Below are 16,703 nucleotides of genomic sequence, written 5' to 3' on the forward strand. Positions count from 1 at the left end.
GGAAAGAGGAGTGGCTGCTACACCCCAAAACTGCCCCTTTGCACACCTGCAGCATCTTCATGTGGACAGTGACCAAGCTCTGCTGGGGCTCCCCAGGCACCATCATCACCTCTACATTTTTCACCCCCCTCCCCAGTGACTCACTCTCCAAAAGGCAGGAAAAGTCTGTTTTACAGACAGACACAAAAACCCTCACTCTCGTGTACAGCTCACTGTACAATTTTACCACACATGCAGGATCTTTTCTAACCTTGGCAGGTAAAACATTGTATAATAGGCCCCTAATGAATTGTTTCTAGAACAAGGGTAGCAGGGAAATGGTTTGAAATGGTGAACAGCCAGGTCTCTGGGAGACCAGCCTCCCCTGGTAAGCAAAATGCCTCGCGCCTGCGCCGAGGAAACAGGAGGGGGGATTTTAAATATTGATCTTAGAGCCAAAATATAGGCCAGGAGGCTTTGCATCCTCCAGGTGTGGAGACAAAAGGGCAGCAGAGCAGAAGAAAGGGAGGTTCCTGCAAAATCAGGTCAGCCCCAGGAGCTTGGGGGAGGTTCAGACTGGCACAGCCTGCCCCAGCTGCATTTTTTTGTAATATATTTTCCTTTAAAGAGCAGCTGATTTCACTCACCTTCCCTGGTTTTACCCCCTGTAGCCTGTCCTTGGGGGGATGTTCCATCATCCTGTGGTCATCTCCCAACTGGGGACACCCTGGCCACCTCCATGGGTCCCAGCACAGTGAGATGCTGATTTCAGGGAACACTTCCCTGGGATCCTCCCACTGCTCTGGGGCCAAGATGTGGCCACTGCAACCTGCACCAGAGGTGAGCAGGGAGCCACAGCCCTGTGCAACCAGGCTGGGGATGTTCCCAGCCCCAAGGCAGGACAGGAGCACTTGAAGGTAGGGACACATGAGTGGGGCACAGGAAGTGTTCAAAGCCACACTGGATGGGTCTTTAAGCACTGTGCTCTAGTGTAAGGTGTTCCTGCCCATGGCAGGAAGGTTGAAGCAATCTTTAAGATCCCTTCCAACCCAAACTATTCCATGATTCCCTGGCTGCACAGGCAGCCTGCCTCATGCTACACCCCCGTTTCAGAGCCACCAGCAGCTGAATGCATCTCAGGAGCATCACTTTCTGCACTGCCTCAGTGCAAAAAATAAAAAAGGGCTGTATTTTTCTGAGGGGAAAAGCCTCTCACTCACAGCATGCTCACAAATCTCCAATTGATCCCGCTGGGCATGGGATCCCCATGGTGGAATGTTCTGCTGCTCTGAGCCCTTTGCTGTCACAGCAATTCCAAATGGGGAGCTGCAATTACTGCCGGAGCTGGGAGCCATGTGGGTGGTGGGAAACTGGGCTGCAAAATAAAGCAAGTTGGTAGGGAACAGGGGGAGAGGCATGTTGGTGTCTCTGCTGCTCTGCCTCAGCAGAGAAGGGAAAACATCAGCGCTGCCAAATCCCAAAGCCATGGAGAAGAGTGATGGAAAAGCAGGATGCACTGAGCCTGCCTGCCATCCTGGGAGTGGGACTGTCCCTGTCCTGTCAGGTCAGCTCCCCATCCTGCACCAGGATGAGCACAGGGGCCAGGAGGGTCATGCCTGCCCAGCCCCATGTCCCACCTCTGAGGAGAGCAGGATTCCCAGGAGGAGGCTGGTGGAACCTTCCCGAGTGCTGTCCCACAGGAGGCGACAGACCTGGTATGTCCCAAGGGACACAAAGAGATGGCATGGCAGGTGCCAGAAGCTCATGTCCATGCACCCTGCACCCTGACATGGGGCAGAGGAGACACAAAGAGGCAGCATCTCCTCCTGCCCCACCTGAGCCATCTCAGCAGCACCCTCCTGTCACAGACACATTTTATGAAAAATCCTTTCTTTAGGTTTTTTTCTCTTGAGAAGCTGAGAGACCTCAAGAACAAAATGTAAATATTAATTATCTGCTGCTGTGGAATGCAACAGGTGGATCTGTGATTGGTCTCATGTGGTTGTTCCTAATTAATGGCCAATCACAGCCCAGCTGTCCAGACTCTCTGTCTGAGACACAAACCTTTGTTATTCATTGTTTCTTTTTCTATTCTTAGCTAGCCTTCTGATGAAATCCTTTCTTCTATTCTTTTAGTATAGTTTTAATAGAATATATATCATAAAATAATAAATCAAGCCTTCTGAACCATGGAGTCAGATCCTCATCTCTTCCCTCATCCTCGGACACACCATCACACCCACCCATGCCATGAGCTGTCCCTGGGCATGTCCCAGCTCATCCATGAGGCAGGAAGACCCAGGGGATGGTGACCCATACCTGGGCAGCTCAGGAGGGAGAAGCTGAGGCATGAGGGGACCCACAGACAGCAGCTGCTGCCTCTATGAGAAGGCATTTACTGAACAGCCACGTTCTGCAGGACCACTCTTTGTTATCCTTTTGTTCAGCTGTTCCACACTCAAAAGGCCAAGGGAAAAAAAAAGAGCAAGAGGGAGCCAAGGAGTGGGCACGTGCCACAATGTGCCTCCATCATGGGAGGGAGCAGCAGGGCAAGGCAGGACTTCAGGAGCACTTCCATGATGTATTCTTGCTACCAGCCCTTCCTGCATCTCTTCCAGCTCTCCCCAGGCCCTGCTCCCTGCCATCCCAAGGCAGGGATGAGCCAAAGCCATGCAGGGGGAGCACCCACTGGGCAGAGGGTCTGGGCACAGCACTGTCCCTCTGCAGAGTCCTCACAGGGTGCTGATGGGGACACTGCAGGCAGGGCACAGGGCTGCTGGGGTGTGCCCAGGGCACAGCACTCCATGGGCTGGCAGCTGGCAGAGGGCTGCAGCTCCTTCTTCCACGGGGCCTTCCAAAGAACCCCGTGGCTTGCATGCTGCTCACTGTGGAGGCACAAAAGAGTTCCTGCCAGACTTTTATTCCTCTCTGGAAGCCGTGATCAAAGCCACAGGGCTCTGGGCAAGGGGCAGGGACACGGGTGAGGGCAGGGACGTGACAGCAGCCCTGTGCATGTGTTGTCACACGTGCCTCCAGCTGGGGCACTGCCGAGCCACCCTGCAGGTGCAGGGCCAGGTGTGGGGTCACAGGGTTATTGCAGTGGGACCAGGCAGGATGCAGACAAACCTGGCAGCCCCACAACATCCTCCTGTGTCTCTTGTTCTGCCCCTGGCATCTCCCCAGTGGAACAGCTGCCCAGGACTCACGGCAGCAGTGAGCAGGCAGCTCTCTCCAGCGCGATGCACACGGAATCCACTCCCCAGCACTCTCCTGGTGGGGATCTGAGCATCTCCCAAGGCATTTTGCAGATACTGAGCCATTACACAAGGAAATGCAGCTTCTCCCAGCAGCATCTGACCCAGAGCACGTGCCTGCCTTGGAGGGAACTGAGTCCATACAAACGAGCCTGATGCTGGGAAAGATCAAATGGCCAAAGGCTTTAGCGAGCTCGGATACTGGGCTGAGGAGGAAGGCAGCTGCCTGGATTAAACTGACTTCAGAATCCTGGCTCTGATGGACACTTGGTGTATCCTCAGCTGAGCCCTACAATGCACCCATTGCCTGGGTGACACAGACAGCTGAGAGCAGCTCCACACCTCGGGGTGCTGCTGGGGTGACAGCAATCAGCACTGCTCAGGTACCAGGAGCAGGGCTCAGGCAGCACGAGCCTGCTGTGCCACTGCTCTCCTGTCACCAGATGCACAATCCAGCTGTGTTTTTGGGGACTGTGACCTTTCATAGCACAGCCAAGATCGTGCAGCAGAGCTGTGGTGCAGCTCTGGGCTGCGTCGCTGCGCTCTGCAGTGCTGGCAGCAGCTCACACAGCCCGTGGGAAACCTCCAGGAAGGACCAGAAAAGGCAAGATGGTGTTTGTGGGGAGCAGGAGAGCTCAGTGCAGGCCCTGGGGAGGAGCTGGACTGCTGTGGCCTTCCAGGACTGAGCCATGGCTGCTGGATTCTGCTCCAGGGCACGGTTCTGCTGGCCCTGGGGCACCATGTCTCCTTGCTGAGATGCTCCAAGCCAGAGCCAAGCTGGCAGTGGGATTTTGGCCTGCAGCAGGCAAAGATCAGCTGGTGGCTGACATGCATTTCATTTTCCTGTTAGCAGCACCTCTGGGTGAAGGAGCAGCTTCTCCTCTTTGGCTCAGTCAGCTGTGGCTCCCTCCCCTGGCACTCTGCTCCCACAGGACACGGCCCTGAGGATGCAAACCAACCCTTCCCTGCAGCTGCACAACTCCCACTGCACAAATTCCAAGCATGATGGAGCTCCCTGCCTCCACCCAGCACTGACAGGGGATGCACACCCTGCACCACCTGGGCAAATACATTCATGAAGGGGTAAATATATAAATGTTATATATAAAGTGACCCCACAAGTGATTAGCTTATGCCCTGAAGCGTGAGATTTAATTACCCTTATCTGAGCCAGCACAGCTACAAATGTTAATCACATTATCATCCAGCAAGCTTATGTTCAGCAAAGTGACTACTCCTTTCTGCTATGCAAGCCTGAGAGGACGCCTGCTCTGGCAAAGAATTAGTTATTAATCTCACTTCTTTCTGTGCCACAATGGCTCAGGGAGAACACGATGGATTGGAGGTTATTTAGTGCCAGCTTTTCACCCACATTTCCCTTGGAGAAGCTGCCTGCTGGGGTGGCTGCAAGATCAGCAGAGCCCAGCCTGACACGGGGACATTGAGAAATAGCTTCCTTTTAGCTTGTCATCACCAAAAAAAAAAAAAAAATTGATCTGGAGTCACTGGGAAACAGAAAAGAGGGTGTCCTGTTGCCACAGCCACTTAGGAGAAGGTAAGCACACTGTAAATCTGCCCCAGCATGTCTCCATGACCTCAGGCACTGGTGAATTATAAAGGTTTAATGCAAACCCTGTGAAGCAGCACTTACTTACTCCAAATTTACTGAGCATTAATTTCAGCGAGGCCCCACTCCTGTAGAACAAGGCAGGATAAAAGAGGAGAGACCAGCTGGATTTAGCCAAGTTCAGGAGCCCCTTCAGTTCCCCAGCTCTCAGCCTTAACCACAGCTTGCAATGAAGTGTGGTTGGACCAGGCTGCAGGGGAAAAGGAGAGCACCAATTTCATCCCTGATGCTGTGCATAGGACCTGTGAGAAGTAGCCACTCACTTTTCATAGTTTAGGAAGGTTTATTAAACCTTATCAAAAATACAACAGAAGACTGAATAAAGCAAAAAGGTTACGGGCTCCGGGAGCAAAAGATTTTCCCCGCCATGTGCTCAGCCCCCTCACAATGGAGGTTTTCCCTTTTTAACCCTTTAACCCCTCCCAAAGTTCTGTCCATCAACCCCTTCTTCGCTGTCCAATAGTGGAGATCTCCTCCTCAAATCCTGACTGGGGCTCAGGTGTTCCACAGTGACAAGCCAGCCCTCCCAGCTGTCCCTTGATAACCACACGAGGGGGTAAAACATAACTATAAACCTATAAAACTTTTCTTAACCTGTATACATGGTATTTGTCTGTTAATTGTGAGAGTCAATCATGGCATTGCTCATCTGTCACAGACCTGTCCCTGTGTCCCCCTTCAGGGCCAGCAATAACCAGCCTGACAGTGTCCAATAGCTGCCTTACCCCCTGGCTCAGGGAGAATTAGCATTTAAATTGAGGTGTTTCAGGAGGTGAATCACACCAGCCATCCCTGGTGCTGCTGGGCTGGTGTGAGGTGTCTGCATGGCTGCTGCTCAGCACCATCCCCTCCACACAGCCCCAGGCTGAGCCCCCAAACCCTCCATGGGGCTGGGAGCTCCCACCAGCATTGGGCTCTGTGGAGGTGTTTGTAGGGGTCTTAGGATGAGGGAAGAGATGGGAATGTTGACTCCATGTTTCAGAAGGCTGATTTATTATTTTATGATTTATATTATATTAAAACTACACTAAAAGAATAGAAGAAAGGATTTCATCAGAAGGCTAGCTAAGAATAGAAAAGGAATGATAACAAAGGCTTGTGACTGACTGAGACAGTCCAGACAGCTGGGCTGTGACTGGCCATTAATTAGAAACAACCACATGAGACCAATCACAGATGCACCTGTTGCATTCCACAGCAGCAGATAACCATTGTTTACATTTTGTTCCTGAGGCCTCTCAGCTTCTCAGGAGGAAAAATCCTAAGGAAAGGATTTTCCATAAAAGATATCTGTGACAGTGCTCTGCCACCATGACCTGATCTTCCCACAGAGCATCTCCCAACATCCCCCAGACACCACAGCCCTCCTCAGGGCCACACAGGCCCAGCAATGCCACTGAGCACTGAAGGGAGCTCAGCCAGTGGTGCCCATCACTGTGGCACTGAGAGTGAACATGAGGTTCATCAGTCACCTCCATGGATAAAATGTGCATCCCCTCCTGAAGCCATTTCTAAAGGAAACACAAAGGAATTCACTCTGAGAGATGGAGAAGCTGTGAACAACAGTCAGAAACACCTGTGGCTGGAGAAAAGCAAAAGAATCACAGACTCACAGATTTGTGATTCCAACAGGGCTGGAATGGACTTTAAAACTCATCCTATTCCACCCCCTGCCATGGGCAGGGACACCTCCCACTGTCCCAGGTTGCTCCAGGCCCTGTCCAGCCTGGCCTTGGACATTTCCAGAGATCCAGGGGCAGCCTCAGCTGCTCTGGGCACCCACCCTCACAGTGGTGCAGCAGCTTTGTCCTGAGCCTAGAACCTGGTAGCAGGAGCACCATGACACATCTGGCCTGTGTGCCATCCCTCCTTGAGTAGAAGGTCTGGGCAATACCCAACACCTGTGGGTGGAGAGAAATCTGCCCATCTGCAAGGGGCTGGAGCTGCTCAGAGCCTGCCAGCAGGACCCATGTCTTGTTCCATGGATCTGCTCTTCAGGGTGTCTCCCTGCATCAGCTTTGGCACCACTGACAGCCAAAGGCTCTGGCCTTGTCAGCTTCCATAAATCCAGCAACTTCCAGCTCCTGATGGCTCGATGGAGAACATAACAGCCAGACCTCCTGGAGCAGCTCACGGAGCTCCTGCCCACCAGGCTGTGGCCACTGCGGGGTGACCTGGGCACAGCTTCCCTATGGGAACCATTTGTTCAAGCTGAGAGAGCTGGAGCCAGGCTGGACACGTCCTGTGAGTGCAGATTGCAGCGCTGAGCTGAGCCCAGGCTGTGGATGCTCTCCCACAGGTTTTTTGGGTGCTGTTTGCAATCCTTCCCCAAGTGCTGCTTTCCTTGGCATTGTGTGTGAGGAGACAACAAATGCAAAACTCCCACTGACTCCAGAGGAGCCAGGACTACCCACTGAGGCTTCCCAAAGATGCTGTGCCTGACTTGATCCAGTTCCTCTGGGACTTGGGCACAGCAGCCCCAGCTTTCCAGGGAAACTCACACCCCAGCTGTGGTGCCCTGGGAAGCACAAGCGCAGCCTTTTAAAATTAATATTTGCCTTTCCAATGTAAATTCAGACCCAGCTCTCCACTCAGCACACACATCCACTCTCTTTAACAATTTGAGATCTTAAACATTTCTTTTTTTTTCCCCTCTCCTAAGCTTCATTGTTAACCTTTAAGATGAAGATAAGGCATAAAGGTTTGGAAAGGAATCAGGAGGGACCTTGGAGATGAGCCAGGAGCAGTGTTAATACTGGGCTGCACATCATATCTCTTCAGTTCTTCTCTCCCCCCAGGGTGACTCGGACTGCTCTTGACTACCACCATGGTATTACAAACTCTAATGAGGTTTGGAAAATAAGAAACCCACTGTGGCGTGGGAGAAACTAATAGAAATTGTTTTGTCTTCTCTCTATTAGTCATTAGAAGCAGAAGAAAAACAGCCACAGGCAATGGCAGGGCTGCAATACCACCACACATTTCATATGCTGGCACTCTGACAATGTCATTTCAGCACAGTTATTGCTCCCACTTCCCCTCCACACCAGACCTCCCGTACACCAGTGTGGGCTCCAGCTGTGCCAGCATCCCTGTGCCACCATCCCGAACCCAGGGTGACCCCAGTGCCTGCCCAGGGTGCCCATGCAGGGTGCTTGGCCGGCCCATGGCTCTGCCAGCACGGACCATCACCAGCCAGGTGTTCCCAAGGGACAGGGACAGACCCAGGCAGGGGATGATTCCACCAGCAGCAGCAGAACACATGGAGAATTAGCTGGGATTTGTGACTGCAGCTGCAGAGCTGCATTTCTGTGTGTGAACTTAATTACAGAACCACAAAACTATGCACAGGGTGAGGTGACAGCACCTGCAGTGACCTCACCTCTGCCACCCTCCCAGGGAACTGTGGTGCCAGGAGCCAATGGTGCCAGGAGCCAAGCCCCAGTCCTGGGCTCAGCGAGGTGCCTGGAGCACTTCCCACGTCCCTTCCCTCCTCCCAGCTCTGTGGCCATCGTGCCCTGGGTGCCTGATGGCTGCCCATGGGCACGGATGATGACAAGTGGCAGTGCTGGCACACCCTCCAGATGTTTGCCCATGGGCACAGACGACAAGTGGCAGTGCTGTCACATGCTCCAGATGTTTGCCTGCTGCCCACGGGCACAGATGTAGAGTGGCAGCATTCCCTGCAAGGCTGGGGCCAGGCACACAGACTGCTCTGCCTGTGCTGGGGAAAAGGAACTGGCACCGGCACCTCGAGCTTTCATCTCCAGGGAGGTGTCATTGAAGGCAGCAGCACACGGGACACTCCTCCTGCAGCCCAGGCAGGGCACCACAGCAGCAAAGAGCATCTCTGGGGCACAGGGAGGAGGGTGAGGGATGCTAGGCCTGTCCCCACCCCCTGCTCCAGCTTTCCTCTGCACAGAGCCACCAGCATCCAAACCAGGTCACACTGCCCAGGGACCAGGTGCAGAGGAAGATTTAGGGGGTCTGGATTGTTGCAGACATCTTTTATGAAAAATCCTTTCCTTAGGATTTTTCCTCCTGAGAAGCTGAGAGGCCTCAGGAACAACGCATAAACATTGATTATCTGCTGCTGTGGAATGCAACAGGGGAATCTTTGATTAGCCCATGTTAGATGTTTGTAATTAATGGCCAATCACAGCCCAGCTGGCTCAGACAGAGAGCCTGAGCCACAAGCCTTTGTTATCATTCTTTCTTTTTCTATTCTTAGCTAGCCTTCTGATGAAATCCTTTCTTCTATTCTTTTAGCATAGTTTTAATGTACTATATATCATAAAATAATAAACTAGCCTTCTGAAACATGGAGTCAGATCCTCGTCTCTGCCCTCATCCAAGAGCCCCTGTGAACACAGTCACACTGGATTATGGCACAGGGCTCCCAGCAGAGCTTGTCCACCACTTTTGGGACACTGGGAACAACTGATGGGGCCCAATCCCAAAGCCAGCACTTGCTTCCAGGTTTATGCAGTCATGAGCTACAGGCAGAGCAGCAAATCCTCCACCTCTGGAGAGGACACTTGGGATGGGAAAGAGGAGGACAGGATTTTCTGCTGCACTGAGGACTGCATCCAAGCCCTGCTGCTACCTCAGGAGCAGGTATGGCTTGGCAGCTGGCATAGCTGTGCAGCGCTCAGATGTCCCCACGCTGGTGACTGTTCCTGACTGCATTGCCTGGAGCAAGGATTCGCATTGCTAAGTCAATGTCAGGCTGATTTAGTCCTTGGATGGGGAATCTCCATCAACCAGTGCTTGCACTAGCAGGGAAGAGCAGTGACGGGCTGCTGGATGTCAGCCTTGTCCCTGGAGGTGACACTGAAGGAGCCCCATGGTGTGAGCAGCAGGAACCCACAGCCCAGCTAATGGGGACCAGCACAGTGCCCGTACAATGATGCAAAAATGCTGCTATCACACCCTAAAGTCACAATTTACTGCCTCAAACCCTCCTGTCTCACTCTCCCCTTGCTTTTCAGCTGAACATAAGCTGTATTTTCATGTGTCCTGAGTGGGTACAGATCTCCCGTGGCCCAGGAGCAGCTGCAGCTCTTGTGAGACGAGGAAGGAAGGAAGAAGCAGCAATTCCTCTCTGCAAGGCTATAAAGTCCATAAGGACCCCCTGGGATGGAAGGTACTCCATAAATCTGAGCTGTTATTATAAAACCAATCTCCACCACATCTCTTAATAATGCAGATTAACTGTGCAGTACCAGCACTATAATTAATATCATAAAAGTCAGAGATGGGAAAGGCCAGTGAGGCCATCCCATGGAGAGCTCCCCACAGCACAGGGAAAGGGGAAAACTCCTCAGTGCCACCAGAGCCTGGGGCAGTGAAGGTGGGCTCGGCAGTGCTGGGCACCATGAAGGGAGCAGTGACAAGAGGAGGTGGCACATGGATCACCACATCTCTGCCAAAGCCAGGAGGGGAGCAGAGCCCAGCTCTTGGTTCTGCAAGTACCCAGTGCCAACCCCTCATCCCTCCCCTCCTGTCCATACAACCAGGGGATTATTTAGGTTGGAGAAGACCTTTCAGGTGAGTCAAACCATTAATGCAGCACTGCCAAGGCCACCACTAAACCATGTCCCCAGGTGTGACAGCCACATGCCTTTGAATCCCTCCAAGGATGGTGTAACTTCACTGCTGACCTGAGCAATCTGTGCCAGGGCTTGACACCACTTTTGGTGAAGAAATTTTTCAAATATCCAGTATAAACATCACCTGGGGCAACCTGAGACTGTTTCATCACATCCTATTGCTTGTCACTCCTTCAACCTCCTTTTCTCCAGGCTCAACACCCCCAGCTTCCTCATGGACTTGTGCTCCAGAACCTTCCCCAGCTCCATTCCCTTCTCTGGACACTCTTCAGCACCTCAGTGTCCTTTTTGTGAGGGGCCCAGAACGGAGCCCAGCATCTGAGGTGCCCTTTGCCAGTACAGAGTACACAGGGACAATCACTGCCCTGGTCCCTCTGACCACACTATTGCTGGTACAAGCCAAGGTGCCACTTCTGGGTCACTGCTGGCCTCTCTGCCAAATCCTTATGGGTGTCACCATCAACTTTTCACCAGGTGGACTCAGAAGACCTCAGGGAACCCCCTGACAGATGAGTGGGGACATGAGTGTGGAATGACCATGGCAGGGCAGGCAGAGCCTGTGTCCCACCTTCCCAAGGTGTCCCCCTGGTTTTTTAAGATTTTCTAAGCCTTCTGATGTTAACATTCTTGTAGTGAACTTTCTCATACACTTTCTGTAAATAATTCACTGTTTTGCATTCCTTTATAGAAGAAGAGAAAGTTGATAAACTGTTAGTTTGACCAGTGTCATTAGAGAAATAACACTGTCACCCTCCAATCCGCTGTCACTTTTAGAAAACTATAAATGTTAGAGTCAGAAAATAAACTTCCCTTTTTCTTCACCTTAAAACCAGCAGTGTGTGCTTGTGTTCTTTCATGCCCTGTAGTGACACCCAAGGGATGAGTATTCCCCCACACCCTGCACCTCCCATCCCACCAGGAGCTCCCACAGCCAGGAGACACAGCCCTGCCATACACACACAGCAGCATTCCCAGGCTCAGATCCCCCTGCCCAGGGACCAGCACTGCTCCTCACTGCCTCCCAACACACAGACCAAGCCCCAGGCCACTCTCCTTTCCTCCACATCCCTCTCCCATCTTCCTCCTGTCCTTTGTGCTGCCCATGCATGGCCCTGGCATTGGGGCAGCAGGCAGGGCAGGTGAGGGGCTGGGAACACAAATCCTATGAGGAATGTTTGAAGGAGCTGGGGCTGTTTATCCTGGAGAAGAGGAGATTTAGAGGTGACCTTATTGCTCTCTACACCTTCCTGAAGGGAGGCTGCACACAGGTGGGGTCGGTCTCCGACAGAACAAGAGGACACAGTCTCAAGCTATGGCAGGGAAGGAGCAGGGTGGATATTAGGAAAAAGTTTTTCACTGAAAGAATAATAAAGTACTGGAATGCTCTTCCCAGGGAGGGGGTAGAATCACCATCTCTGGAAGTGTTTAAAAAAAGACTGGACATGGCACTTGGTGCTATGGTTTAGTTTGTCGCAGACATCTTTCATGAAAAATCCTTTCCTTAGGATTTTTCCTCCTGAGAAGCTGAGAGGCCTCAAAAACAAAATGTAAACAGTGGTTATCTGCTGCTGTGGAATGCAACAGGTGCATCTGTGATTGGCCCCTGTTGTTGTCTTTAATTAATGGCCAATCACAGCCCAGCTGGCTCTGAAACATGGAGTCAGATCCTCATCTCTTCCCTCATCCTCAGACCCCTGTGAACACGGTCACATCTAGATGAGGCATAGCTTGGACTCGATGATCTCAGAGGTCTCTTCCAACCTCATTATTCTGTAATTCTGTGATTTTGTGACTCTGTGACGCAGCCCTGCCTGGCACAGCCCTGCTGCTGCTGTGTGGCAGCTCCGTGGTGAGTGCCGTGGGATCAGCTGTGGGAATGCAAATCTGCGCTTCCCCCGCCGCAGCAGCGCTAACAGGATAATGAATATTTTCATCAGCTGCAGAGAATACAAACATCTGTGCAGGCTGGGGGAGTGGGGAGCAGGGCTGGGGGGGAGGAACAGCTCCCTGGCATCCCTCACTGCAGGGGCAGCAGCTCCACTGCCAGGGAAGGGAAAGTTCTGCTCCCTGAGCCAGGAGAAGCCCATGGATGACATTCCCACAGCCCCAGCGGGTGCTGGCACTGGCTCTGACAGCAGTGCCTTGGCTCTGGACTGTGCTGCTGTCTGTCAGAGCCTTCCACCCCTGTCCACACCTCCCACGGTCCCAGGCTGCTCCCAGCCCTGCCCAGCCTGGCCTTGGGCACTGCCAGGGATCCAGGGGCAGCCACAGCTGCTCTGAGCACCCTCCCCACCCTCTGATTGAGTAACTTCTTCCTCGTCTAAATCTCACAATCATGGATGTACAATTGGTTTTGGGCTCTGTGCGCAGGGCAGATTCCACTATGGCCATTCCTCTTCCTCCCTCTCCCTGGGGCTGAGGCACATGCAGAGAGCAGTGGGGCTCTCACAGGCAATGACCCAACAGCAGAGGCTGATTCTCTGTGAGGTTATCCTGCTACCTGCACAGACAGGAATGGAATGGAGCAGCTCAGAGGTGCATCCAGAGCTGAGATGGTGCAGCAGGAGGCTGCTGCACTGGCCATGTCCATGTTCACCAAGGATGTGATGGATCATTTCCTAAATTCTACTGCAGCTGGTGCAGAACCACTCGGAGAACTCCAGTGTTTGAACAGCCTCTGTTACAAAGCGTCTCTTCCACCCTGGGCCCCTGCATTGTCTGACACCACATCTGCTTTTGTAGAATTAAAAAAATGTTCCCAACCTGCTGCAGAAGCACTTGGCTGCAGACTGGGCAACACCAGCTCAAAGCCACACAATCTGTCATCCTTTTTGGTGGCATGAGAGCTGTGAAATGGAAAGGGATGCAACAGCAACCTGACTGATGGAATGCTGTGCTAATTGCATTAGTCATTTGTACACTGGATTGGAAAAAAAAAACTTCACTGCTGAGCCTGGCCAGTGAAGATTTGCTCAAAATACAGTGTGTGTCTGTGGGCTCTGAAACATCCCATAGCAGATCCCACCTTCACAGGGCTGCTGAACTCCTCATAACCCCTTAGCTGCTACTCAGGACAACAGCATGAGGTGTTAGCCTGGCTTGGAAAGACATCATTGCCTCCAACTAGCGTGTCTGAGGCTTCAAAGTTGTGAAGAGGTAATAGAACTGCAGCAACAAACAATAAAAAGATGAATGAAATGGAAGGCAGCCACTGGAAAAGAGCTCCATCCATTATCCTGGCCTGAAGGGTAATAGGTAAACAAGGCACTGGTGCACGGGCTGGTGCTGGGCTCAGGAATAATAAACAGCACAATTATAACTCCTGCGCTTGGAGGTTTCAAAGAGAGGGAGGAAAATAGGGGGGGGCAGGAAGGGTGTTAATGTAACCACTTACAGATATGATATTTGTGTTGCTGGGGGGAAGCAGGATGTGAGCTCCAAGCCAGGGGCACCAGCAAAGCCCCTGCATGCTCTCCCACCCAGGTGTGATGCTGAGCCCCCATCCCAGTGCCTGGCAGCACCCAGGGGTGGGAGTGGTGTCTTATATATCAAGAGTTCTATTATCATTATAGTGCAAGGATTCCATATCACCAGAGTCCTGTACCTCCTCTTAGCACTGACTCTTTATGGTCCTTGCAGGAACCATCCTCTGACTCCAGATCCCACCAACCCACACTTTTATACCACTTGTTCTTATTGGCCACAGCTGTGGCCTGTTAACATCAGGCCTGCTCCTAATCTTTAGTAATTGGTCCAGCCGCAACTCGTTGGGGGATAAGATCACATTCTGTGCCACCTTCATTTACCCATCCTGTATCCCCCTACATGGGAGGGCACCAGGTGAACAGGGGATGGGGGGAGATGTTCCCCAGACAGCTCTGGCAGGGATGGCACTGAGCTCCAGCTCACCTTGCTGATTTATTGAGGGATGGGAAGCATCGAGGGGAAGAAGAGACAGATTTAAAATGAACTGGCCAAACTCCTCATCAATATTATGAGAATTTCCCACATCATCTTAGTGACCTGACAGCACAAAGGGAACTGTGTGGAGGCAGAGCCTACAGGAAGCAGCTGGGGCAGTGGCCATCCCTCCCTGCAGCACCCCTGGCACCTCAGCACCCCCTCCAACCTGCTCCCTTCCCTTCCCCAAGGCTGCAAAGAAGCAGCAGCCCTGTTTTATAAATGGGAATGGGGGGAACAGCATCCTCCAGGGCCTGAGTTGCAGAGGGAAGGTCTCGGAAGGTTGCAGTTTATTGCAGCCCCAAGACACGTGAAAAGTCTCTGTTTCGGCCCGCACGTTCCAAGAATGAGTCAGAGCTCTTCAGTTCTCGGTCTCAGAGTTGTTTATTGTATCTTATCTATAAAAATGTTTCTCCTGTCCAGCTGAAGCCCATCCAGCAGGACAGTCCAGGCCCCCTGCCTGCCCCCAGGGTGGTGTTATCTCTTTATACTACAAACTACGTATAACATGTTTACACTTAATTCCCAATACCTATCACCTATGTTAGACAGTGCACTTCTACCCTAAACCAATCCAAAAGTGCCAACATCACAGCAGAAGACAGAGGTAGAAAAGAAGAAAGGCTGGATGTGCCCAAGTCCCTCCATCTTGTCCCCAAAACCCCTATTCTAAAAAACCCCAAATCTACTTTTTCACCTAGTGATAATTTTATTATTACACTACTTAAATTTCTGTGGCTTTCAGGTCTTCATACAAAGCTGTTAATCTGCTCCAGGGGTCATAATCAAACCCCCAGGTGTTCTGGGCTGTGTGCCAGGGTCTCTGAGGCCCCTGGTGGGGTCCTGGAAACTCTGGACACCCAGAGGGATGCACTGAGTTCCCACAGGAAGGGTGACTCCAATTTGCAGGAAGGTGCTTGGCGTGGCCCAGCCCTGGGTCCTCCACAGCCATCCTCCCTGGAGAAGGAGGATGGAAACCACTTGGTGCTCAGCAGGGAGGGAGCACCAACATGAATGCTCTCCCTGCCTCCTGCCACCAAACCATTCTGGCTCCTCACCACCCCAGAACTCCCTGGACTTGCTGCATCTCTGCTGGGAGGAATCCAGCAGGGGCTGTGTGGGTGTTGCTGTGTCCTCCTGGGGCTTTGCCAGGCTGGAGCAACAGCCAGGATGAGAGGCAGAGGTAGGGATGGCAAGGGGAGACAGCTGCTCCCAGCTGCCATGCACTGCCCTGACATCCCATTTGCCATGCAGCAATAATCCAGCAAGTAAAGCTGGCTCCACGGGCAGTATTTTGGGATTTCTCCATATTAATGGCATAAAGGCAACAGTCTGAAACTGCAAACAGCTTTTAAACAAAAAATATCTATTCCCTCATGGCAAAGAGACAACACAAAAACAAATAAAGAATGAGCAAACAACCCATTTGGAAAATAATTCCTCAGTGATTTGGGAACAGCACAGGGCTCAGGCTCTGCCCCACCGTGAGGCAACGGGGGGAAAATCACTCTAATCTGGTCTTTAGTGAGCTGCATCCATTGCTGAGCCTCCCAGCTGGACCAGGAGGTGTGACTGGAATAGATCAGCTCCAATCCCATCTACTTATTAACCTCACAGAGCCAACAGGAAAAATCGTTTTGAGGAGAGGAAAGGGGTGCCCAGAAGAAGATGGCTCTGGATGTGCTTTTGGCTCAGCAGTGCAAGGACCAAGGGAGGCGTCTGGTGAGTGATGGAAGATCCCTCTTCCATCCCCTCCCAAAGTGCCCACGAGGGACTGCACAGGAGAAGCATCACTGCAGGAGTGCTTTGATTGAAATCCTTGAAATAGGGCAGCAGCAATGATGGTGCACTCCTCTGAGCAGGAACCTTGATGCTGGCATGTCCAACAGAGCAGCTGAGCAGCCCAAGCTCCACACAAGCCATCAGGGGTTATTAAATCATCTCAGTACAGGAGAAGCTGCCCCCAGAGCTCCTAACTGCTGGAGCAGAGCTGCAGGGATGCTGTGGAGCTCACATCCTGCTGGGCTGTGGCTGCATTGGCACTGAGGGATGGGGAAAAGGGTCCTTGGCACCAGCACAAAGGGCCATGTGAGCAGAGCCAGGCTCTAGGCAGCGCAATGAGGTGTTCTGTGGGAACCCAGGACATCCCTCTGGCTGTCCAGGACACCAGGACCCCTGCCAGGGGGCTCAGAGACCCTGGCACAGAGCCCAGAACACCTGCGGGTTTGATTATGACCCGTGGAGCAAATTACCAACCTTAGATGAAGATCA

The 16,703-nt window shown here is 52.3% G+C and overlaps 1 protein-coding gene across 3 annotated transcripts in view; it reads right to left on the reverse strand.

The window, feature by feature from the left end:
• ASTN2 (astrotactin 2) overlaps nucleotides 1-16,703 on the reverse strand; it is a 297,150-nt gene that overhangs the window by 126,265 nt on the left and 154,182 nt on the right. The window lies entirely within an intron of this gene.

The sequence above is a fragment of the Geospiza fortis genome, unplaced genomic scaffold, assembly GCF_000277835.1.
Source record: "Geospiza fortis unplaced genomic scaffold, GeoFor_1.0 scaffold85, whole genome shotgun sequence".
NCBI classification, from domain to species: Eukaryota; Metazoa; Chordata; class Aves; order Passeriformes; family Thraupidae; genus Geospiza; species Geospiza fortis.